The sequence below is a fragment of the Ctenopharyngodon idella genome, chromosome 5 (genome assembly GCF_019924925.1).
Source record: "Ctenopharyngodon idella isolate HZGC_01 chromosome 5, HZGC01, whole genome shotgun sequence".
Lineage (NCBI taxonomy): Eukaryota > Metazoa > Chordata > Actinopteri > Cypriniformes > Xenocyprididae > Ctenopharyngodon > Ctenopharyngodon idella.
The window spans coordinates 39,947,575-39,973,664 of record NC_067224.1 but is presented as its reverse complement, the minus strand read 5'-3'; the positions used below and the strand labels follow the sequence as shown (position 1 = coordinate 39,973,664).

At 35.7% G+C, this 26,090-nt stretch overlaps 1 protein-coding gene across 2 annotated transcripts in view; it reads left to right on the top strand.

The window, feature by feature from the left end:
* The window catches only part of unc5ca (unc-5 netrin receptor Ca), a 169,592-nt gene that overhangs the window by 16,101 nt on the left and 127,401 nt on the right, over positions 1-26,090 (top strand). The gene's annotated exons all lie outside the window — the stretch shown is intronic.

The following is a 26,090-nucleotide window of genomic DNA, read 5'->3' as shown; positions in this document are numbered from 1 at the left end:
GATCAAATTTTTAGGCAGGAACCTCTGGTTGAGTTGACCCAATATTGTAACATGATAACTCACAAAGTCAGGGAGTTCCTGGAAATATCTTATATAAATAAGTTCTTAAAAAGGTATAAACTAGAAAATGCTCTTTGCATGTGAATTTTCCTATAAAGTGATTTGGTAGAAATCCTTATCCAGTCATCACAAATGATTTAAAAAATGATTGAAATGTCCTGGAAATTCATTGGTCAAAATTCATTGTGGGAACCCTGTTTGGAAGCAAACATTCATCAGTGTTTATTTTCTACATTTCAAACAGTAAACTGTTTACAGTCTGTTTATTGGACATTAAATATTTTGATGTTTGATTTTATTACAACTGAAAAAACAACATGTAAGGAGTATCTGACGATGAACCCTTTTGTAAGACTGATGCTTTTGTCCGAAGAAATTATGAAAATAAATGGATTTTGGCCAAGTGACATAATGCGGTCAAGACCTGGAACTACTTCATAGTCGTTCAGTTACTGGCCATGATAATGATCAGCTATCAGTATCTGTCCAAATTTCACTGCATGCCTAATTAACACAGTTGCCTGATGTTTTTCTGACCTCTTCAAAGTCTGAAACATCGTCTGTTTCTTCAGCCACAAATGTGCAGTACCACTTTAATTATGCAGCCAATGACATCAGCGGGAAATTAGGGAAGTGAGATTTATGCTAATTAAGAGATGAGAGATTGTCATCGACTACTTTTGAAAAGGGCTAATGGAGAATTTGGCACGTAACTTGGGTTAACGCACACTCTTTTCAGCACACTTCTCAAGTACACCGAGTGAACGTCTCTGTAAGAGATCTGGCTCGAGCGTAATGAATCATTTTTTCTGCAGATATTGTTTAGTATCACTTACTGAGTCCAAGAGGAACATTTTATTGCTCAGATGTTACTAGATGTCAGAGACTTAATGGAGTTATGTTTTATTATAGTATTTCATATAAAATGCAAGTCAATAGTTGTCATAAGGTAAGAGTGTAGAGCTGTAAAATGAGTGTGGAGCCGCTCAGATGATTTGGTCTTGGGAGCATTTGATGAATGTCTGAGTTCATATTGAGATCTCTGGCTTTTGACTGCAGACTGTCTTAGCACAGTTTGAGACTTCATTGAGCTCTTTTTAAAGAGATCTCATTTGTGCGGGCTGCTTGAAACAGATCTCACGGGAAACAAAAATAGCACTTTGAACTTTAAACTGTATTGCTGGTATCAGCGGGAAGCAGAACTCAGTGTAACACACTATACATCTTAATATGTGGTAATTAGTTCCCTGTAGTTTCATTAATTGATTCACGGGTGAATAGCCACAGCTCAGTGAAGACAAGTGAATCTGTTTTCCTGAGGTTGACGGGAGGTGAGAGGGAGAGAAATGTGAAATTTTACTGTAAGGCTGGATCAAGATTTTTGAACATCTACAGTATCGTTCAAAAGTTAGAGGTTAGTACGATTTTAAATGTTTTTGAAAGAAGTCTCTTCTGCTCCCCAATGCTGCATTTATTTGAACAAAAATACAGTAAAAACAGTAATATTGTGAAATATTTTTACAGTTTTAATTAACTGTTTTCTATTGGAATATATTTTAAAATGTAATTTATTCCTGTGATTCAAAGCTGAATTTTCAGCATCATTACTCCAGTCTTCAGTGTCACATGATGCTTCAGAAATCATGCTGATTTGCTGCTCAAGAAACATTTCTTATTTTGAAATGTCGAAAACAGTTGTGCTGCTTAATATTTTTGTGGAAACTGTGATATATTATTAATTCTTGGATAAAAAGAAAGTTCAAAAGAACAGGATTTATTTTAAAAGGAAATCTTTTGTAACATTATAAATGTCTTTACTGTCACTTTTGATCAATTTAATGCATCTAGATCTCTTTTATTGATTTTATTTTGCTACATATAAAGGTATTTTAAAGATTTTGAATTGTCAAAAGGTCATTCGGTTTAACCATCCAAAGGCCAATACAGCCATTTAATTTGTGATTAAAATATCTTACAATGTAATAAATGTATATATTTTTTATTCTGGCATGATTTTTATAACATCATATATCAACATAGTGCAAAATGCTATTAAAATTATGTGTAGAAGTCGTTGCTTTGTTATGAGAAAGACTGTCCGGAAAAATTAATTTCATTGATGTCATTCGGAGTAACCAATATTAAAGTGACCATTTTGGATCAAGTCATGCGGGCAATATCATGTGAAAGGATGTGACATCATTCAGATACCTGCAAAGGACCACATGGTCATAAGCAAAGTAACTAACTCTCTCTTAACTATTTGAAAAATTCATGTTTTCACTTGCTCATTCTCAGGTCTCGAAACATCAGGTCATTCGGTACAACCGCTATAAAACATGGAAAATGTTGTAATATTTAAAAACTTGTACTAAATATAAAATGTTTAATTGTCCTTTTGCCAGCTAGCTAGCTAAATATCAGCCTGTTAGCATTGTTTGAAAATACCATTTCGGTATAACAAAAAGTGTAATTCGATAAAACCGAAATTTTGGTTAAACCGAATGACTTTTCTGGTGACAAATTTTGTCCATCTTGTAAAAAATGACAAAAGCAGTGTTAATTTATTATAAAAACCACATAATCTCATTGTTAACACCTAATAAAACTTCAAAATTAATTATATCTCCATTATGTTTTTTTTACACTTTTAAAAACCTTATCCGTCAGTGACCCATGTGCCAAGTCCTTCAAAATGTAATATTTGCATTCATAGCATTTTGAACAAACTAAATAGCCCTATATGGCAGTGAGATTATTTAGCTGTTTTTTTTTTCTTGCGTCTTTGTGACAGACAGGTCACTGAGTCACTTGCAGCATCATCATTTCGATGGGATGAGTTAGTCTGTTTCTTTGTAAAACCCGTCACAAAAACACTGACACTGTCTGATTTTCTTCCTAATGTTTTGGCTTTGGTGGCTTTATGTAAGGAATATTCTACATATGTGTCACCGCATGGAGTTATTGAGGGGGAAAAAACCCTCTAATGGTAAAGTTTTTAGAAGATGGAAGAATTGATTTGAATGTGATGTAAACCATGTAATGTTGCACAGTTTCTAGCTGACTCCAAAGTAACACTGATATATTTACTTATCATAGTCAGTTTTTCCTCTCATTTGGCTCTTGGTGAGTGTTTATTTCTGTAACATGCATTTTTAATGTTTTTGTAAATGAATAGGTCCTGACACACAAATAATAAGCTTCACATCACTGTACCAAGTATGAATTAGACTGAAGTCAGCTATTTTTCTGTTGAACTATATTGATCTATAGTTGTTGCCACACTGCAGCCAATGGTGGGTGAATTTTCAATTCAATTTCAAGGCCAGCAATATTTCTTATTGGCCGTTAGATTGTATTATGCATTATTTTTATTTAAAAAAAACAACAAAAAACAAAACTGTTATCCCTCTGTGATTGGGATTATTTAGCAGTTTTTCCTTTTTCTCTGTTTTATTTACTCACCAAAGTCAGCTTTTCCTATGATTTGTTCTTGGTGTGTGTTAATATTGGTTTTTATGATATGCATTTTTAGTGTTTTTGTTAAAATAATAGATTATGACGGATAAAAAACAAGCTTCACGTCACTCTACCACATACAAATTAGACGTAAAGACATTAAGACGTATCAATTAGAAGTCCGATATTTTTCTATGGGTCTGTATTGAGAATGAACTTGTTGCCACCTGTAGCCAGTGGTGTTTTTCTTTCATTTTGGCACCAGCGAGTGTTAATGTATTAGACTCAAAGCCTCATCTGAGTTTTTGTTGTGGTGTGTTTGAGCGACAGAACCGAGCGTGTGGAAAGAGTGGACATGAGCGTGTAAGACGATCTCTCTCTCTCACTTACTGACCCGGCTAAGTGGATTATACTGTGAAACTTAAACTATGATAATTTCTTTCTGAGAAAACACTTGAATTACAAACAGCTTTCATAGCAATTAAAATAATCAGCTAAGTACCCGTTCTGTTTCAAAGCTGTGTTTTTTCTGTTATTAAGAAATACAAAGGCAAGAGGCACTCAAGCGTGTGTGTGTGTGTGTGTGTGTGTGTGTGTGTGTGTGTGTGTGTGTGTGTGTGTGTGTGTGATTTTTGCTGTGTGTGTGTGCATGTGTGTTGATGAAGTCATCTCTTCGGCTGACTGGGGAGGACAGCAGGAATGTTTACTGGAGTCACACAGACACACACACAGAGAGAGAGAGAGAGAGAGAGAGAGAGAGAGAGAGAGAGAGGTATGCAGTCCAGTCTATCTTTAGAGAGTGAACCTATTACTCTGACACACAAATACTCCACATACACACACATGCACTGACAGACAGATGAGATCAACCTTGATTCAGATCTGATAGGAATTTCTGTTAGAACACAATAGAACAAAAGGTAGAAAGAAATCAGTATGTAATAAAATAAAACACCAAAAGTAAAATAGAATAGAAAAAGAGCTAAAGGGTTAGTTCACCCAAAAATGAAAATTCTGTCATTAATTACTCCTCATGTCGTTCTATACCCATAAGACCTTCGTTCATCTTCAGAACACAAATTTAGATATTTTTGATAAAATCTGATGGCTCAGTGAGGCCTCCATTGACAGCAAGACAATTAACACTTTCAAATGCCCAGAAAGACAAATTTAAAACAGTTCATGTGACTACAGTGGTTCAACCTTAATGTTATAATGTATATCTAGTGATGGGTGATTTCAAAACACTGCTTCATGAAGCTTCGAAGCTTTACGAATCTTTTGTCTTGAATCAGCGGTTCGGAGCACTGCCAAAGTCATATGATTTCAGTAAACGAGGCTTCGTTGTGTCATAAGTGTTTAGAAATTTCAATAGTTCACGTGACTTTGGCAGTTTGATACACGCTCTGAACCACTGATTCGAAACAAAACATTCGTAGAGCTTCGAAGCTTCATGAAGCGGTGTTTTGAAATTGACCATCACTAGATATTGTTGAATAAAGTCATTATTTTGTTTTTTTGCACACAAAACGTAAGGTTGAACCACTGTAGTCACATGAACTGTTTTAAATTTGTCTTTAGTTGCTTTCTGGGCATCTGAAAGTGTTACTTATCTTGCTGTCAATGGAGGCCTCACTGAACCATCGGATTTCATCAAAAATATCTTAATTTGTGTTCCGAAGATGAATGAAGGTCTTACGGGTGTGGAACGACATGAGGGTGAGTAATAAATGACAGAGATTTCATTTTTGGGTGAACTAACCCTTTAAAACAGTTGAACGAATAGAATAGAATAGAATAGAATAGAATAGAATAGAATAGAATAGAAAGTTGTACAGTAATACACAACCATTTGGGGTCAGCACATTTTTAATTATTTTTATTCAGCAAGCAAGCATTAATGCATTAACTTGATCTAGAATAGTGACAGTAAGTAACATAAATATGGTTACAAAGATTTCTTTTTCAAATAAATGCTGTTCTTTTGATTCTTTTATATTCAACAAAGAATCCTGATTAAAATTGGAACACGGTTTCCAACACGCACGCACACACACACACACACACACACACACACACACACACACACACACCACACACACAGGTTTGTTTTGCTATCTTAGTGAGGACTCTCCATAGGCATAATGGCTTTTATACTGTACGAACTCTATCCCTCTACACTACCCTTACCCCTAAACCTACTCATCACACAAAACATTCCGCATTTTTACATTTTTAATAAAACATTGTTTAGTATGTTTTTAAAGCTATTTTAAATATGAGGACTCATGAAATGTCCTCATATTTTTGTTGTAATACCTGTGTAATACCCATGTCATTACACAAATTTCTGTCCTCATAAATCACAAAAACGCACACACACACACACACACACACACACACATACACACACAAATATTACTGTTTTTGTTGTATTTTTGATCAAATAAATGCAGTCTTGGGGAGCAAAAGAAACTTCTTTCAAAAACACAAAAAAACTTGCAGACCTCAAACTTTTGAATGGTAGTGTATTTATTAAGTAGAATAGAATCAAATTGAATAAAAATTGAACAGGAAGTAGATTAGAATGAAATAGTAAAGTATAGAATAAAGCAGGAGGTAAAATAGAACAGAACAAGTAAAAAGAATATAATAAAATACAATTAAAATAGAGTCAAATATAGCAAAGTAAAATACATATGAACAAAAGAGATAATATAAGAACAAAAACAGAACAAAGAGGAGAATAGAACAAAATAGAATACTGTAAAACATTTTCAAAGTTGTAAATAAAAGAATGATTAAAAGTATGTTTTACAAGAAACTTTCAACTTCAAAATGTCACGTTGAATTTAAAGATATGCCGTTTCTTTGTAATTATTTGTGAAATCTACCAATTACTGAGTGAAATGGTTTCCTAGCCTTTTTCAAGTAAATCCTACTCCTAATCCTTTTTTTTTTTTTTTTTTTCCAGTGAACAGACCGAATAGAATAGAAAACTGGAGATAAAGCGCTCTTTTGAAAGCCCTGGGGTATTTGGGGTCATTTTGTTCTGGAGGCGGTGGTGTTTTATGATGGTGGTGTCGCAGAGGTCGAGAGTTTCTGGTGTTGTAGTTTGATTTTTTTTAGGAGCTGGACACAGCATGAGAACCACTGAGACTCTGAGCATGTGCGTGAGACGGACGGCTGGATGTGTGGCTGATGGAGCGATGAGGGATAGGATGGACAGATCAGATGGCAGATACCCGGTCTGAGAGAGGGGCTTTAGTGTCTGGCGTGTTTAGCGTGTCTCGAGTGAAGTTTCCCTCTTGCTGTCAGCACACCAAGAATAATGAAGACATGCAGAGACACACACACACTCAAAAACGACATCTGGAACGCGTTACTGGCCTTCATCCGACTTTTACACACTTTACACCAGAACAGGCTACTGATAACAGCTGAAAACAATTACTGAAACTCCTGATGGTGTAGACGAGGTTAAGTGTGTGTGTGTGTGTGTGTGTATGTGTGTGTGTGTGTGTGTGTGTATGTGTGTGTGTGTGTGTGTGTGTGTGTGTGTGTGTGTGTGTGTGTGATAGAATTACACTGTAAACAGTAGTTAGATCACCACTTAGAAATGGTCAAACACCCGTGGAGGATTGCAAATCTCTGCCATTAAAGACTCTCTTCTCAAAAATAACATGTTTCTGTATTACAAAACACATCATATAGAAGCATTTTACATTATGCAGAGTGTTTAGTTACTTTAAAGTGGCCATTTCACGTAGTATATTTAGACATACTGTACGCTAACATTCAGTTCTCAGATCTCCTCGCCAGTCCACACAGACCATTTATAGACATTAAGTTAGGCCAATCAGAAATAGTCACAGTTGAGCTCATTAACATGATGGTCCACATTTGCATGTCATCACCTATTTAACACTTATTTTGTGGACCGCCCATCTTGAGATCTCATTGGCCCAAAATCTCTCTCTGTATATTTTTGTATATTTATCTTAGGCATATTAAATGCTACACAAAAACATAGTTATTAATAGCTTTTGCTTTAGAGTACTAGTCAGAAATATCCATTTTAGAAATATCCATTCGAATAGTCCATTCAAAGGAATGTTTCCAAACATTCCTTTTGCAAATATTGTAATAATACAGTGCGATTTTTTTTTTTTTTTTTTTTTTTTGTAAATCAATGCAATATTGATGGCCAAACCAGTGTTATTTTAGTATTATTAATATTATTATAGTATTATAACATACTATTATAATATTTGTATTAATATTTTTATTTTTATATTTTTAAATTTAGTTTATTTAATTTTGTTATGTGCTTTTGTCATTTGTTATATATATTTCTATATAGTTTTAATTCATTTTTATTTCAGTTTCAGTTTTAGCAATATTTGTATTTCTACTTAATTTATTTCAGTTAGATGCAAAGGCAACTTTTTTAAGTTTTTTATTTTATTTTTAGTTTATTTTATTTATTTTTATGTTTTTTTTATTTTATTTACAAAAACATTTTTAAAAACATAGTTATTAATAGCTTTTGCTTTAGTGTACTTGTCAGAAATATCAATTTTAGGTTTACAAACATTCTTTTTGCAAATATTGTAATAATCCAGTGTGATTTTTTTTTTTTTTTTTTTTTTGTAAATCAATGCGATATTTTTTAAATTTAGTTTATTTAATTTTATGTGCTTTTGTCATTTTTTAAAAAATATTTACTTATAGCTTCAATTCATTTTTATTTCAGTTTTAGTTTTAGCAATATTTGTACTTCAACTTAATTTATTTTAGTTAGATGCAAAGGCAACATTTTTTAAGTTTACGTTTTTCATGTAATATTTATGTTTTTTTTTTTTTTTTAAGCTTTACTTCAGTTACCGAAAACCATTTTAATAGTTTACCTTTCATTTAAAAAAAAATAATAACAGCACTTGGCCAAAAAGATAAAATAAAAAAAAACAAAATAAAGTAGAATATTATTCCAAATATTAAATTTACTGCCTAGTCCTACTAACATTATAAATGGACTTTAGAGGGGAAAAAGAAGTGTAGAATGTGGGTCGAGAGATGTTTTTACACTATGAAAGGACTTTATTGAGTGGTTTGTGGACAGATGTAGCTGTGAAAGAGACGTTTTCTTCATCAGAGACAGTGAGACATGGGCGGTCTGACAGTCGCACTGATTTAGAGGCCGACACACACACAGACCCCGCAGCAGCTGAGACAGTCAGTGGCGAACGATGAACTTCTCCATGTCATGATTTATTCATAAGAATCTGTGAGGTTCAACACCCTTATATCATATTCTGCAATATTTAAAATACAGCCATGTTGTCAAAAATGCAGACAAACTCCATCATGTACAGCATGTGTGCGGCTGTTAGTGACTGAGAAAGTATGCATGTGTACGTATGTGTGGCATTTTAAGACGTGAGACCTTGACTATTTGAATACTGTAAACACTGTGCTTCTGCTTTCAACTCTGTTTAAGTGGTCTGACATTTCAACTTCTGTCTCAACTAATGCTGTGTGTTTGGGGCCAGGACTACTTGTTTGTTCAACCAATGGCAGATGAGGTGAGTGTTTGGAAATCATGTGTGGAGTCAGTTATTGGCTATGTTCAGAACAGCATACTACCATACTATTCGTACTATTCGTACTATTCACTCTTAAAAATAAAGGTTCCAAAAGGGGGTTTTCACAGTGATGCCATAGAAGAACCATATTTGGTTTCCCAAAGAACCTTTACTTTCTTAAAGCTGCTGTCCTTAACTTTTTTTTGGTTAAAAATGATCCAAAATCAATTTTTAACCATGTACATAACCAGCCAGTGTTCAAAACTATCTCCTTACCTTAGCCTGATTCACAACGGTAAGCTTGTAATAATGTTTTATAATTTGGGTGGTACTGGTGGGTTTCCGTGGGAAATTTGAGCACGTCGCCGTTTGTCTCTGCGTAATTGCGTCACGTCTGTAAACGAGTCCCAGCTAGTAGGCTATATCGCATATGAGCCGGATTATTTACAGCCTTTTCTCACAGCAGCTGCAAAAAATAATCATTTTGATGGCGGATTGTATGGTATGACAAATTGATGTTAGAGATTAGATCTATAGGTAACGCTAATACACACTAAATACACATAGGCTATGTTTACATGCACCAATTTTCGTCAATCCGAAGGAATTGAATCCGATTGCAGATCTGTTTACATGTACTCTAAACATTGTAATCTGATTCAAATGTCTGTTTATATGTGTTTTATATACATTCCGATTAAAACTTTTGCACACACAATCTGCGTATGTGACGTCATATCAATCACACTTGCGGTAACCCGGCTGCGTCAACAGACAATGATCATGAATCGACGATAGCCAGAGATATTGTCAAAAGCATCAAATCTTGGCAATATTAAGAGGATTTGTATTTCCAATTAATGTAGGCCTGTTAGCTTCTTCTATTATTACTATTAGGTTAGTATTCTTTTATTATTAAATTAATATTATAATACATTTGCCCCGCAATAATTTCATAGCACATAACTGACGTGCTGTGAGGATAATAAAAGATTAGGCTGTTAGCTATCTTTGGAAATGTTTTAAACATTTTTTTAGGTCTATTATACAATGAATTATAGGCCTATAATTAAAATTATTAAGAGTGTAGACTATAGCTTTACTTCAGCTTTACTTCAAGCACCGACTTTAAAAAAACAACCTGTTTTTTTACACAAAATACTATTATATGTACGGCCACAAGAGAAATAATGGAATAAATTAAGACAGTTATATACCGTTATCAGCATATTATGTTGAAATTTGTCTCTGAGAGAATATGCTCCGTTAATGCAGCGTCAGACAGCTCCGTCAATTTTTACCTTCACTTTCTGTAGTGAATACTGACCAAAGTTGAGACTTTTTTACTAGCATAACTCTTGCACAAAGTTTGCACTTTGCTTCTTGTGTGATATCCATTGGCTCCCTCTCTTGTTTTAAAACGGAAAGATTTCCAATATTATGACGAAGGGTCAGGGATACAGCTACGCCACTGCCTGTTGGCATGCATCTTTACAACTAAAGACGTGAACGTGAACTTGCGCACTGTGTAATGCGTATCAGCATTGCACTGCGCGTGTGCCCCAGAGACTTCTAAGAAAGTAGTCGGATTCAAGCGTTTACATGGCCATTTTTTGCTGTTGGATCGGATTAGAAAAGGAATAAACCACCACTTCCAATCCGATTGAAATTTCGTTCGGATCGAGCTCAATTGGATCAATTAAGGTGTTTACATGAACGTTTTTCAATCTGATTGAGCCGTCAATCCAATTACAAATGGATTATTTGGGTGCATGTAAATGTAGCCATTGTCACACAATGCTGATGTTGTTAACATTAACAATTTGAGAAAGTATAACAATAATAATAATTTGCACAGTTTGATGTGATCCGAGCTAAGCGATCGTTAGGTTTCAATCACCATTGGCAGCGCGATTTATCGTAATGCTTTTTTTTCCTCAGTCAGAACAAAAGTGACAGACATGTTACTTACTTGTTCAGAGGCACAAGAGGTGCCGAGGCACAACCCTCGTAAAGATGATAATTCTGCAAACAACTGCAATTGACCCTTCACCGGGAGTTTGATTGACAAGTCATCTAACCAATCAATCCGCCATTTTGTCTGACAAAGCAGTCAGGAGTTACAAGATTAACCTCGGTGGACTTAAACTTGAAAAATGATGTGTATTGGCGTCTTTCCGCGTTTGAAACAACATTCCTTCTCATGTTCATTCATGTTTATTTGATGCTATAAATTAACTAGTAGTAAGAGATGATCGGTTCATGAGCCGCTTGAGCTGAGGCGCTACAGCCATCTGTATAAGCCACAAAATGGTTTTTATTGTTCGAATTTCTTAAAAAATTACACAGTTTGAAAGCTGGGACTTTGTTTAATATCATAAGTAACCTGCTCTGTCTTGTGTATCGACGTGTTGTCAGTGTCCTCTTTGCTCCGCAATGTATTTTTCCCTCTGTGTGGCGTGACAGCGCCGTGGCTTGTCGGACAAAGCAACAGTAACTAAGGGGGGCGGGTCTTTGCGAAGGATCAGTTGCAGGTTTCAAACAGAGATGATGACAAAGAGGCAAAACTATGGACTGCAGCTTTAAAAGAACCATGTTTTTCTTTAATAATCTAAAAAAAAAAAAAAAAAAAACTTTTTAAGAGTGTTCCTGCAGTATGTAGTCTGTGTACTGTGCAGTTTGCTGTTTTATTTGTATTAAATATTAGGATGAACTACTACTCAAACGGCACAGAATAATGAGCACGACTTGATCTTTCATTTCTTGTGTAATACATGAACTGGAAGCACAATATCTGCTGTGATTTTTACATTATAATTTTATTGTTATTATTATTTGATGAAACGGCTAAAAAGTAAAGCTATTTTATGCAAAATTGAATGCAAAAAAGGCCAAATAATAGTGTTTAATTCCAAGAAGATAACTGAACGCCACTCATATGGAACAAATGAGGTCGTGAGGCAACAATGTATCATACTACAATTTGAAAATTTTATTAGGGTATACAACTTACTGTTTTTATGCATTTTGGCAGATGCATCTAAAGCGATTTATATTGCATTCATAAGCCCTATTCGGACGGTAATTGTTTCTCATGTGGACGTCTGTAAAAATAATATTGGCATGGCACCTCAGTGATAAAACTCGTGTATTCAAATGGCAATGGTGGAGGAGCGAGTTTGTGGTGGTTGCATGATTGTCTGATGTGAATAAAACGGCACATGCTTAAATGAAAATAAATTCATATTTTATAATTATATCCTATTTATTATTTGATTATTTAAATCTCCTGTTTAAAAATAGGAAGATTGACACTATATAGTTGAAATGGTTTTGTCTTGTATTTTATCTCAAATGATGTCATTTTAAAAATGGGGAATTTAGTGGAAATGAGTTAATGCAGCCTCTTATTTACAGTAGGCTACTTGAGGTAAGCATGAAGCTGCTTGGTTTATATTTTTAACGTAACTGTATATAACTTTAATAGGCTAACGTTACATATTTTAAAATTGCTGTCAGAATAACTGCCCATTTGTGCTTTATTTCTCTTTCTCCTTTTTGTAACATCTTCCCGCCGCTGTGGAGCACTGGTGAAATATAGTTCTTGTAAATACAAAATTTCCGCAATAAATGTATCTTTAAAATGCATGCAAAAAAGCTCAACACGTAACATACGATTGTAACGTAACATACGTAACACAATTTTGTTGTGAACTCAGAGATGTGGATTCGGACGGCAATTAAATTACCACACGACCTTGGTGTTTGTCAAAAAGTAGGTAATTCGGTCAGAAATTTTAAGCTGGTGGTTGGAGAAAAACACCAACATTCTGGATTCGACGGCAATAACATCACAGACTACCCCCTGTAAATGGTGAAAATACCTTACGTCCCCCTGAGAAACAATTACCGCCCGAATAGGACTATAGTATACATTTGATCAGTTCATGCATTCCCTGGAAATCGAACTGATGACATTGGAGCTTTTACTGTTTGAGCTTCAGGAATAACCATTATTTTTACAATTCTAGTGGTGCATAAATTATACACTTCACCTTTAAATGTGCTGCAAGACTCGATAAACATTAAGAAGCTCAGAGAGAATGAAACAAAAGAATTATTGATTAGTTGTTATAATAGGCATGTACAGCAGAAGTCAATACAAATGTGTAATGACTACAGAGTTTGATTCAGTTCCCAGGCTTCTACCATGAGGAAGAACTACTGGATTTGACCGTGTTTGTGGTTCTTGGTTCTTGGCAGGATATCGGAATTTTGTTAGCATTTGACATTACACTTTGCTTGCTTAGAAAGGCTAGGTGATATAGCTAAAAAAAATCTAAAAATAATTTTTATTTTATTTTATTTTATTTTATTTTATTTTATTTTTTATTTTATTTTATTTTATTTTATTTTATTTTATTTTATTTTATTTTATTTTATTTTCCAAGCACACATTGTGTTGTTTGTCACAAAATTAATAAAAAATAATGGTATCTTATTTAACTAAATGAAATATTATAAAATATTTCATATTAAATAATATTTCAAATGTTTCATTATCATTTTTTTTAGCATTGCAATATTTATGTTACTCGGCAAACAAAACGATACAGAATTTTTATAAATATTTAATTTTTTTGCCTAGCTCTATTTCACATTTACCCACTCCTAAATGTCACATAAAAAGTCTATTTGGGTGATCATTAACTAGAATAAGTGGCAATATGGACCAGACTTTATGTCGTGAAGATCAGTTGAAGTGTTTCATGAGTGAAATCTCTTGTCGTGCAGTGAGTGTTAAAGCAGCGTTATGTCTTAATTGCATCAGTATCTGAGCTGTGGGAAAGGATGCTGGAGTCATGGAGAGAGAGAGAGAGAGAGAGAGTCAGGGCCACAGATCAGACCTATAGATCGGCATTACATTCACAGAGAGCCTAATTCACTCACAACACACACACAGCAGCATTAGTTAAATTACATTGTTTCGAGCGGCTGTCAGTCAGCACGCTAACCTTTGCTAAACGATTGGCATCTCAACAAATGAGTTTGTGCTGTAATGCAATAATGAAAGCTGACAAATAGCGTGCGCACACGCACGGACGCTCAGGGGGAGGCAAAAGACTGATGCAGCACATCAACCAATCAATCCAGACAATTCCTACAACCGTACAGATCCAGAGACAAGACAAACACACGTCTAAACTCGCGTTCCTGTGCATCACTGTTTCCATCTGTTCAGTGATTTATCGATCTGCCTGTACTGTCTATTTATTTAGATCTTTAGTGTCACATGATCCTTCAGAAATCATTCTAATATGCTGATTTGCTGCTCAAGAAACAATTCTTCTGATTATTATCAATGTTAAAAACAGTTGTGCTGCTTTTTTGCTTATTTTTGTGGAAACCATGATACATATTTTTCAGGATTCTTTGATGAATAGAAAGCATTTATTTGAATTTGAAATCTTTTGTAACATTATAAATGTCTTTACTGTCACTTTTGATCAATTTAATGCATCCTTGCCTTATAAAAGTATTAATTAAAAAAACCCAAACACAAGCAAATATTTTTTTGAGCAATATTTTTATGGAATAAACTTGCCAATTTAAGGAGCTGTTTACACGACACCATTTTGAACTAAAAACTTTTTTATGCACTTTGGCTGTTCATTTACACGTTTTTCATTTACATGTTTTGGGGGGCCTGAAAATGCAAACTTTTGAAAACAGGTTTCAAAGTGCAAGTTTTTGAAAACGATACCGTTATCGTCTCCATGTAAACTACAAAAACACTAATTACTGAAAACAGTGAAGAATGCGTGATGTATTACATGTTCCGTCTATAGGCGTGTAGTGTATCTTTACAAAGTGACATCGCCATCTACTGGCCTGGCAGCAGAATACAGCGTTTTTAGTCGCTTTCGCGGATCCGTGTGAACGGGGATCATTTTGACAACGTTGTCTTCCAATGAAAAAAAATGTTTCCGATTTCAGTACATCGTTGTTATGTAAACGTACCTTCAGTGAAACCATAAAGACATACTGATAAAGACTTAAATGTTAAGTCAGAATCATCAAACTATAATATTTGAAGGGGATAAATATCACAGCATATCAGGGTTGAACAGAAATTGCAGTGACAAAAACTAATCCTGCATAAAGCATTTTAGATAAATGCATTTTTCAATACAGACTAAATTTATGTTTGTAGTTAAAATGCAGTGCAAATTTGACATGTAAATTGACTAATATACCGCTATTATAGTAAGTTAATTATAGTGATAATTATCTCACAAGTGTATCATAGAGAGTGTTTTCTAAATAAATGCTGGTTTCTGGAACAGTTTGTTCCTTTCTAAATTCCAGTTATGACATCATCCCTCAAAAACTGCTCCGATCCCACTGCACTGAACAGACGAGTGTGTGTTTGAGTCTTTATTTTTCAGTTACTAGTTGTTATTTTAGCTGTGGAAGTGTCAGTGTTTCTCAAAGATCTTTCTTTCTTTCTTTCTTTCTTTTTCTTTCTGTTTTTCTCTCTGTCTCAGTGGTATAAATCTATTCTCTCACACTAGAGTCTCTCGGGGTTTCATGGCACCTTTAGTCCTTGAGAGAGTGTGTGAGAGCCTCTCTGAGATTGTGTGTGTGTGTGTGTGTGTGTGAGGGGCAAACAGTTCTTTCTCTCCGTGTCACTGAGCATGCTGGGTAAGGGTCGCATGTGGCATCGCCTCAAGGTCATCCGGCGTGACTGTATCCAGAGTTCAGAGGATGTTAGAATTTATTGTGCATTTATGATGTTTTCTAAGTCTTTTTATCCTTCTCTTTGCTATAGATTTCTGTAATTAACTCAAAATATAATTTTCTTTTATGATATATATGATACAGTGTACTATATTTAATTAATCGGCATATCGTAATTCAATCACAAATTTTAATTGTTTTAAAACCTTATGCATTTGGCAGACACTTTTATCCCTAGGCGAGCTGTAGAGTGTGTGTGTTCTCTTTGATTGTGCATGTAAAGGGTTTCGTTTCTTTGTGCTTGAGGCTTTCAGCACAACATATGTTAACATGATACATACGTGGTCAAATATGCAAGATGGATGTGTTTTAATGTGAAGAAATCTGTTCAGTCTGTTCACTTCTGTGTTTGTGAAGATCAAGACACAATTTATTTTCACAAAAACACAGACAGATGTGGCACAACCTAAGGCTCTCTCTCTCTTCAGTAGTTTGGTGTTTCTCTCTGTCAGTATAATTGATCGTGAATAGTTGCTTGTCAGGTGTTTGGTAATTTTAGTGCATGTGAGTCATTCGTCTATAAAGAAAGAATTTGAGAAGATTTTGAACTGCCTGAAACGAGTCGTCAGTAATTCCAGTCTTACTTCCTGCACGAACCTATGTAGGTTTTTAACAAATTTATATAATGCCAGCCTATAGTCTTCATTGGCTGCCCATGAATAACTTTGACTTAGACCCACCCACTTACAGTTTGACACACACTGTAAGCAGCCGACCAATCACAACAGACTGGGCCATCTGACCAATCAGAACAGAGTAAGCTCTCAGTAAGGAGGGGTTTAAAGAGACTGAATCCTTTATAGAGACAGAGCTAAGCGCGTCATAATCTGAAAACCACGCCCACCGGGGGGAAAACAATCCAACCATCTCCATTGACTTTGTATTGCGTGAAGCTGCCTTCTGGTCATTTCTGACTTATAACAAAAAACAGAACAATGTCTAAAAGCTGTTATGTGACAAGATGTACAGCAAACAAGCTAAAAAACCCAGAACCAAAAACACAGAAGTTTTTATAAGTTGTCGACCCAAAAAACTAATGTTTAAGGACACAAAAGTGTCCATATAATAGAATAAGACAGGCAATACAGGCATTTAAGACAGAGCGCGACATGTTATATTACACTGAGAACTACGCCCACTGGAGGGGAACGTAATCAGTGACAGGAAATATAATATATAAAACTGACATTTGGATATTTGACTTAACAGTGACAAAATGTTTACTGCACACGTAGGCATACTGAGTGTCAGGATCCCAAAATTTACCCATTCTTCCTGATGCTTCACGTCTTATTGCCTGTATCCACTTTTTGTCTTCTTAAAGGCTGACTTTTACGGTTCGGTAGCTTATAAAAAACTTAGTTCTGGGTTTTTTAGCTTGTTTGCTGTACGCCTTGTCACATAGCATTGTTTAGACATTGTTCTGTTTTTTGTTATAAGTCAGAAATGACAAGGAGGCAGCCTCACGCAATACAAAGTCAGTGGAGACGGTTGGATTGTTTTCTTTTCAGACACTGTGAGAAAAGAGCTGATGCTGCAATGTATATTATGAGAAAATTAAACTGTTTTTTTGACCTTGGATGCATGTAAACCTAATGTAGAAGGCCTCCAAAACAAAATTAGGAGCCTTTAAAATAGCATAATGGGGCACTTTAAGAGCTGTTTACAGCAGATGAGCTGTGACCGAACTATCTGTTCTCTGGGTTGTATTAGAGGAAGTTTCTCTTTAGACACTTTCAGGACATTATTACTACAACACTAGTGTGTAGCCTAATTAGACAGCATTTTAAGGCTCCCTATACACACTCTGGATGTGAAAGCTGTTCCAGGTACATCATACTGCCTTATAAGACCTTCTATAAGCCAAAGTTGAAGGTAGCAGCACATGTATCCTCTGCAGACAAGGCAGTCTCAGACTGCATTGGGTCTAGCTGAGTGGAGGAAAAAAAAATGTCTGCGGCTATTTGTGTATATAAGTGTAAATAGCATAATTTCTTAGCAATAGATGCTATTTACACTAAGTGAAAATAGCGATAGATTCTATTTACACTAGGGATGTCAGTTTACACAAATTCCCATGATCGATCGTCGTTTGAACCCCTGCTCCTTTGATCGTGAAAGTGAAAGTGCCCTTTGCGGTCGCATTGCGGTGCCCCAGTGTTCCCATTTCTCCCCCCCGGAACATGATTTCTACTGAGGGAGAACACCCCATATATTATATATTATATTGGCAGATACTATTTGCACCTCAGTATTTTTGTACATTAACAGGATGCAATAATATCATAGAGTGTAAATGATTATATTTATTAAAATTATTAAATGGATGTTGCCTTATTGAGAGAATAAAAACCCTCCCTACACCTTCCCCTAACCCTACCCAATAAACACTTTTAATATTATTAAACACTTGTTCGCAGTTTATTTCCACTTTTAAGACATTATTTTCATTTTTGTTGAAAATAAATGCAAGCTCAGCAAAAGGTGGATTCGAACACGCGTTGATCGTGTTAAAAGCCACGTTTGCGAGCCTTACTCGCTACTGCTGCACCACCAAAGGCGTTAAATGCCATGTCTTTTTTGGCCCAACCAGACATTGGTGGGCGGAGCTAGTGTAAATAGCATTTGCCAACAAGGGCAATTTGCACTTAGTGTAAATAGACACTCAGAAAAAAATTGTTCAATAAGGCAAATAACTTGTAATCAGTGTTAGTTTAGTATCACTGAGATACTATTATAGTGTTTAAATAAAATATTTTGAATTATTTTTTAGTTTGTATTTTGCATTTTCAATCTTGGTTAAAGTTTTAGTAATTTTGTTGTGTTTTTGTCATTTTTACTAGTTATTGTTTAAATATGTCGATATCATTTTTATTCATTTTTATTTCAGTTTTAGTTTTAGTTGTAGTATATCAAGTAAAACTAAAATGAAAATGAGAAATGTTGCTTTGGCAACTATACTCTTAAAATAAAGTTTCCAAAACAAGGTTTTTGCAGTGATGCCATAGAAGGACCATTGTTTGGTTCACCAAAGAACGTTTCAGTGAACAGTTCTAAATAGAACCATTTTTTATTAGTGTGAAGAACTATAAACAACCTTTTTTCCACCATAAAGAACTTTTGTGGAATGGAAAGATTCTATTGATGTTGAAGGTTCTTCATGGAACCATAGATGCCAATAAAGAAACTTTATTTTTAAGAGTGTAGCTGAAATAATTTTTAAAAGATATTTCATTTTATTTCAGTTATTGTTTATTTTATTTCAGGTTACAAAATGTTTTAAAAAAATGTTATGTTATAATATCCCTGGTTGTAATGTATCTTCCTCATTCTGTGTGACCATAATAAACACGACAACATCCCAAGAATTACGAAATCCTCAGAAACAAGGATAAAATGTTACCATGGCCACATTTTAGTGGTGCACCGATAAACTACTGCTACAGTGATGTTTTTGGGGCTGATCTTCAATCACTAGAATTGACATTCAAATGAAACTGTCACTTGGAAGGAGATGTTGATGTTGTTTTGTTCCTCTATTTGTCAAATAGTCATATTTCAATGCCAAATTTAGATCTTATTCAAGAAATTCTCAACTAAACATTACCATTTGTCTTGCTTATTGATTCCTGTTTACACACATGGAAACTGTAATCCCACGTTTATTTGGGAATTTCTATAAAGAGATCTTGTAGGTTTTGAAATATGACTCTTTCTAACTACAACCACTAAAAGTAGGGTACTGTATTACACTGGCAGTTACAGTAAGCAGATACATTTGTGTTATGGAGATGATAATTGCTCTAAACTACATGAGAGCGACATTTTCAGCATAACAGCACGGATATTATTAGCGTCAGGCTCAGACGGCATGACCTCGGACCGCCCACAGTCTGTTTACTGACCTCCTGATGTATACAGCACATAGAAATGACAAGCGCTGACTGAAATGTCAGTCGGAGAGCACAGCACCTTGTTGTCTAAGCGAGCAGTTCATGACCAGAGCTGTAATATGAACCAGACTTAATGCCGTTGCACTGCTGATGATAACTGCATCACGCTGTATTCACCACAGAGAGGACATAGAGGAATAAAATCTTGATACAGCATCATTAAAACACACTCAGAAATGCGGACAGACACATATTATTGCTAATTTTGCACTAGTCTACTTGTTTAGTTGTAAATATGATGTTGTAACACCTTTTAAAAGCTCAGTAAATGTTCTTAATAGAAATAAATAATACTTCATTTAAACTTAAAAATGTGAGGGATATGGTAGTTTGTGGATATTAATATATAATATAATACACTGCTCAAAAAAATTAAAGGAACACTTTGAAAACACATCAGATCTCAATGGGGAAAAATATGCTGGATTTCTATACTGATATGGACTGGGTAATGTGTTAGGAATGAAAGGATGCCACATTGTTTGATGAAAATGAAAATTATCAACCTACAAAGGAATGAATTCAAAGACACCCTGAAAATCAAAGTGAAAAAGTGATGCAGCAGGCTAGTCCATTTTGCTGAAATTTCATTGCAGCAACTCAAAATGGTACTCAGTAGTTTGTATGGCCCCCACGTGCTTGTAGGTATGCCTGACAACGTTGGGACGACCTCATCCTAATGAGACGACGGATGGTGTCCTGGGGTATTTCCTCCCAGATCTGGACCAGGGCATCACTGAGCTCCTGGACAGTCTGATGTGCAACCTGGCAGCGTCAGATGGACCAAAACATAATGTCCCAGAGGTGTTCTATTGGATTTAGGTCAGGCGAGTGTGGGGGCCATTAAATTATATCATTCCTTCATTCTACAGGAACTGCCTGCATGCTCTCACCATATGAGGCCGGGCATTGTCGTGCACCAGGAGAAACCCAAAACCCACTGCACCAGTGTAGGGTCTGACAATGGGTCCAAGGATTTCATCCCAATACCTAATGGCAGTCAGGGTGCCATTGTCTAGCCTGTAGAGGTCTGTGCAGACCATCACTGACCCACTACCAAACCAGTCATGCTAAATGATGTTACAGGCAACATAACGTTCTCCACGGCTTCTCCAGACCCTTTCACGTCTGTCACGTGCTCAGGGTGAATCTGCTCTCATTTGAAAAGCACAGGGTGCCAGTGGCGGACCTGCCCATTCTGGTGTTCAATAGCAAATGCCAATCGAGCTCCACGGTGCCGGGCAGTGAGCACAGGACCCACTAGAGGACGTCAGGCCCTCAGGCCACCCTCATGAAGTCTGTTTCTGATTGTTTGGTCAGAGACATTCACACCAGTAGCCTGCTTGAGGTCATTTTGTAGGGCACTGGCAGTGCTCATCCTGTTCCTCCTTGCACATAGGAGCAGATACCGGTCCTGCTGATGGGTTAAGGACCTTCTACGGCCCTGTCCAGCTCTCCTAGAGTAACTGCCTGTCTCCTGGAATCTCCTCCATGCTCTTGAGACTGTGCTGGGAGACACAGCAAATCTTCTGGCAATGACACGTATTGACGTGCTGCCTGTGCAACCTCTGTAGGGTCCAGGTATCGCCTCATGCTACCAGTAGTGACACTGACCCTAGCCAAATGCAAAACTAGTGAAAAACAGCCAGAAAAGATGAGTAGGGAAAAAAATGTCAGTGGCCTCCACCTGTAAAACCATTCCTGTTTTGGGGGTCATCTATTGTTGCCCATCTAGTGCACCTGTTGTTAATTTCATTTTCACCAAAGCAGCTGAAACTCATTAACAACCCCCTCTGCTACTTAACTGACCAGATCAATATCCCAGGAGTTTAACTGACTTGATGCTATTCTCTGATTAAAAAATGCTCCTTTACTTTTATTTTTTTGAGCAGTGTATAATATAATATAATGTTACACTACTGTTCAAAAGTTTGAGGTCGGTAACATTTTTTGAAAGAGAAATTTATACTTTTATTCAGCAAGGATGCATTACATTGATTAAAAATGACAGTAAAGGCATTTATAATGTTACAAAAGATTTCTGTTTCAAATAAATGCTTTCTATTCATCAAAGAATCCTTAAAAAAAGGTATCACAGTTTCCCAAAAAATAAATTGCTTTGTAAAAACAGTTCTTTCACAATATTAATGTTTTTACTGTATTTTCAAATAAATGCAGGCTTATATTATATTATATTATATTATATTATATTATATTATATTTACTTACCGAATATAGCTGTATGGACTTTTAAAATGTTTTATTGTTTATTTTGTTTATTGATCTGTCTTTTGTATCTGCCTCTAATCACCATGGACTTCCATTATATTGCAAGAGCTATACATAACAATTCTTAATAAATTTGGTGAAATAAATGCATTTGAAACGGTTGAGTAAATGATGTCATTTTATGTTTGGATGACCCATAGCTTTAGTTTAAGGATATTATTTGTGTGTTTTTAGTGTGTTTGGCAGAGAGTTTGGCCCCATTAACAGAATGCCTCAGCTTCTGTCTGCGTTTCTCCAGCCTCATCACCATACGTGTGTGTGTGTGTGTTGGCAGCTGGACTCTGGGTTCGAGTCATTCATCACGCTCAGGATGAAGATGAGGGGGGGCTGCTGCTGTGTGATTTGTCGTGGTGTTGAGGGTGTGTCTGTTGTCTCTCTGTCTCTCTCGCTGTGGGATCTCATAGTGGCGGCTTCACAGCTGCTGAGTTACACATAAAGAAGCACTTCAGCTTTCACACACATCACAATGCAGGCCCTCAGAGACAATGTGTGTATGTGTGTGTGTTTCTCAACTAGTTGTAGTTTGGGGATAAAAATGTGCTTGAAAATGTTGTCTGAAATGAGCTAAATCTGACAAAACCTTTACGAGTGTTATAAAAGGGAAAAGTAGCTGTTTTGTACTTTTATTGGCAGGTCTGGGTTAGTAGCAGTAGACTGCAAAGCTCCAAAAGTGACCAAAAATCACAATATCAGTCGTCTGAATAGCTTGTGCACTGTATTCCATGTATTCAGGAGCCTTATGAAAGCGTTATGTGAGGAGCAGACTCAAACAGACGGTAGGTCTCAGCTCTGACACTTCAGACATTTATATAAACTAGTTTTATTCAACTTTATAGAAGTTACATAATATGTCTGCAGTCTGCATTTGGTTTTACCAATGAGTTTGATTTCTAAGGCTCAGATCAAGGAGAAGTAGCTCCTTAAAGTCAAATTTAAACTTAATTACTTCATAAAAAAATGTTTGCCTGGCCTATTTTTTTAGCTTTTAACCATCCGATCAGTATCTCATGCATAAAATCAAGTCCCACCCTACATTTTTTCTTGTTGTTTTCTTGTTTTTACACAGATATACATCGGCTTATGGAGGTAAAATAGGCTTTAAACAGCATTCATGTTGACTTCAAGGTAAAATAGGGATTGATGATACTTGTTTTCCTTTTGTTTTCAGATAGCAGCAAAAGTACTATCGTTCTATGGATACATTTACAATTATGCATTTAGCTGACGCTTTTATCCAAAGCGACTTACAAAAGAGGAACAAAAGCAATTTGTCAAACGAGCCAACGATATCTGTAATATACAATGCCAGATTTCTACTAGATTTGGAAGTAAGCTATAAAAGAGGAGAAATGCAGAGAAGAAAAGTTTTTTTTTTTTTTTTTTGAGTGTGTGTAAGTGCATGACTAATTCTTTCTTGGCAATTATAATTGCAGTATATTTGAAAGCAGTCTTTGCAAATAGATCAGACCATCACTAGGTAAAACAACACTTTGGATCAATCATCCTTTATAGTGAAGGTTATTGATATATGCATGTATTTAAACACATGAAAGCGTTTGTGTCTGCTGTCTGTTAGTCTGTGCTGATGTGATATCACATGCGTTATACCTAGATCTATCAGTCCCATGCACACATAATATTGCTCTTTTGATTCTCGCTTCCCTTGGCCCTCACACTAAGAGAGGACATTCTGTATGTTAACGCTGCTCAAAAAGCGCAAAGACGCTTCACATCGCTGTGTTTGTTGACAGCTCAACGATTCAGATGCTCAGATTCAAAGCTTTATTTGAGTTTCTTCACATCTCACTCACTTTAAAGGGATGTTCTGAATTTAATACAAGCTAAGCTGTAACAACAGCATGTGACACTGTCGATTACCAGAATAAAATGCTAGGTTTTCTGGCTTTGTCATGACAAGTTGAAATATCAGATACTTTGCACATACAAGTTAGTGATTTTATTAAGTGATTTTATCACACCAGTCCCATGGTAAAATGTTTAAAGTTGAAAGTCTTGTGATGATACTGTTGAAAGAGTTTGTATTTAACACTGATTTCAGTGCAGTGTCTTGCCCCGTTGACTCTTATTATGCAGTAAGTGCATTACTTCACTAGTTTTGTTTTTGCTTTTCTGTGTATCAACAACTATCTTCTGTTGAACCCAGAACATTCAGTGAAATACTGTAGGTTGTATCAGTCAATCATTGGCGTAATTGTTGGTTTATGTGCACTACTGTATAAGTTTGGGGTCGGTAAGAAGTGATTTCACTTTTTTAACTTTAGTTAGTCTGTAATGTTGCTGTTTGAGCATAAACAACATCTGCAAAGTTACGACGCTCAAAGTTCAATGCAAAGGGAGATATTTTCTTTGAAAGAATTCACTTTTTAAGGACTACAACAAATGGCTGGTAGGGACTACAACGAGCTTCTTCCCGGGTTAGTGACATCACAAACCCCAACATTTACATAAACCCCGCCCCCGAGAACATGCAACAAAGGGGGTGAAGCCATGTTGGGCTGCTTTAGAGAAGAGGAAGAGTTGTTGTAGTAGAGTGTTGTTACCATGCTGTCATTTTACGCCGGACTGCTTCACAAACGAGGATCAATTCAACTCTGGATTTGCACAAAAGATTAACATGACGGCACATGCTAGTCGATGAGTTGAATCAACTCCACAGCAACTACATAAATTTATCCACTAACCATTCAGAAATGTCCAGATGCATTCCCGACTTCCCGAGTTTCTCCATCAGTGTCCGACCTGGCATTTAAAGGGACACACAAAAACGGCGTGTTTTTGCTCACTCCCAAATAGGGGCAAATTTGACAAGCTATAATAAATGATCTGTGGGGTATTTTGAGCTGAAACTTCACAGACACATTCTGGGGACACCAGAGACTTATATTACATCTTGTAAAAGGGGCAAAATAGGTCCCCTTTAATGTTTTTAAAAGCAGTCTCTCATGCTCACCAAGACTGCATTTATTTGATCAACTGTTTTCTATCTGAATACATTTTTATATTGTAACTTATTCCTGTGAATTTTCAGCATCATTACTCCAGTCTTCAGTGTCACATGATCCTTCAGAAATCATTCTAATATGCTGATTTGCTGCTCAAGAAACATTTCTTATCATCAGTGTTGAGCAGTTGTGCAGCTTAATATTTTTGTTGAAACTATGATAAATTTTTTTCAGGATTCTTTGATGAATAGAAAGTTCAAAAGAACAGCATTTATTTGAAACAGATCTTTTGTAACATTATAAAAGTCTTTACCCTCACATTTGATCAATTTAATGCATCCTTGCTGAATAAAAGTATTAATTTCCTTCCAGAAAAATCTTACTGACCCCAGTTTTATTGAAGGTCTTTACATATCTGTTAATTGGACGTTTTTAATGTTTTATCTTTCTGTTTTTTCACTATCATTTTAATTTTAAAAGGCAATATCAAATTAAAACTTGAGATCTCTGTGTTCTGTTCGTCCTGTTTTTCTGTTTAAAATGTCTGAATGCTACAACATCTACTTGTAGTCAACCTGATTGCGTATGAAATTCAAAATTATCTCTCAACATCTGTCTTGTAACATAAGTTAGCATAAAATGAAATAAAATAAGATTAGCGAATAAAAATAGGCATTTGTGAATTATTCAGAGCGTGACTAAACAGGTGCGAGTCAGACTTAGCAGACATCTACAGGGCCAATAAATCATTCAAGAAAAATTAAATAAGCCATCCATAATTTATAGATGTGTTGGTTAGCAATTAATCATTTATAGTTGTTTGTAATGCTGATCATGTATCAGAGCGAAACCGATGCTTTCGAAAGGTTGAGCAGAAGAGGATGTTGGAGGACGTCCACTCCGAGCGAGACCTTCTGTATTTTTTTGGGGGGTTGCTCCAAGAAAGTCTTGCCTCTTGAAGTACGAGGGCAAATGGAAAG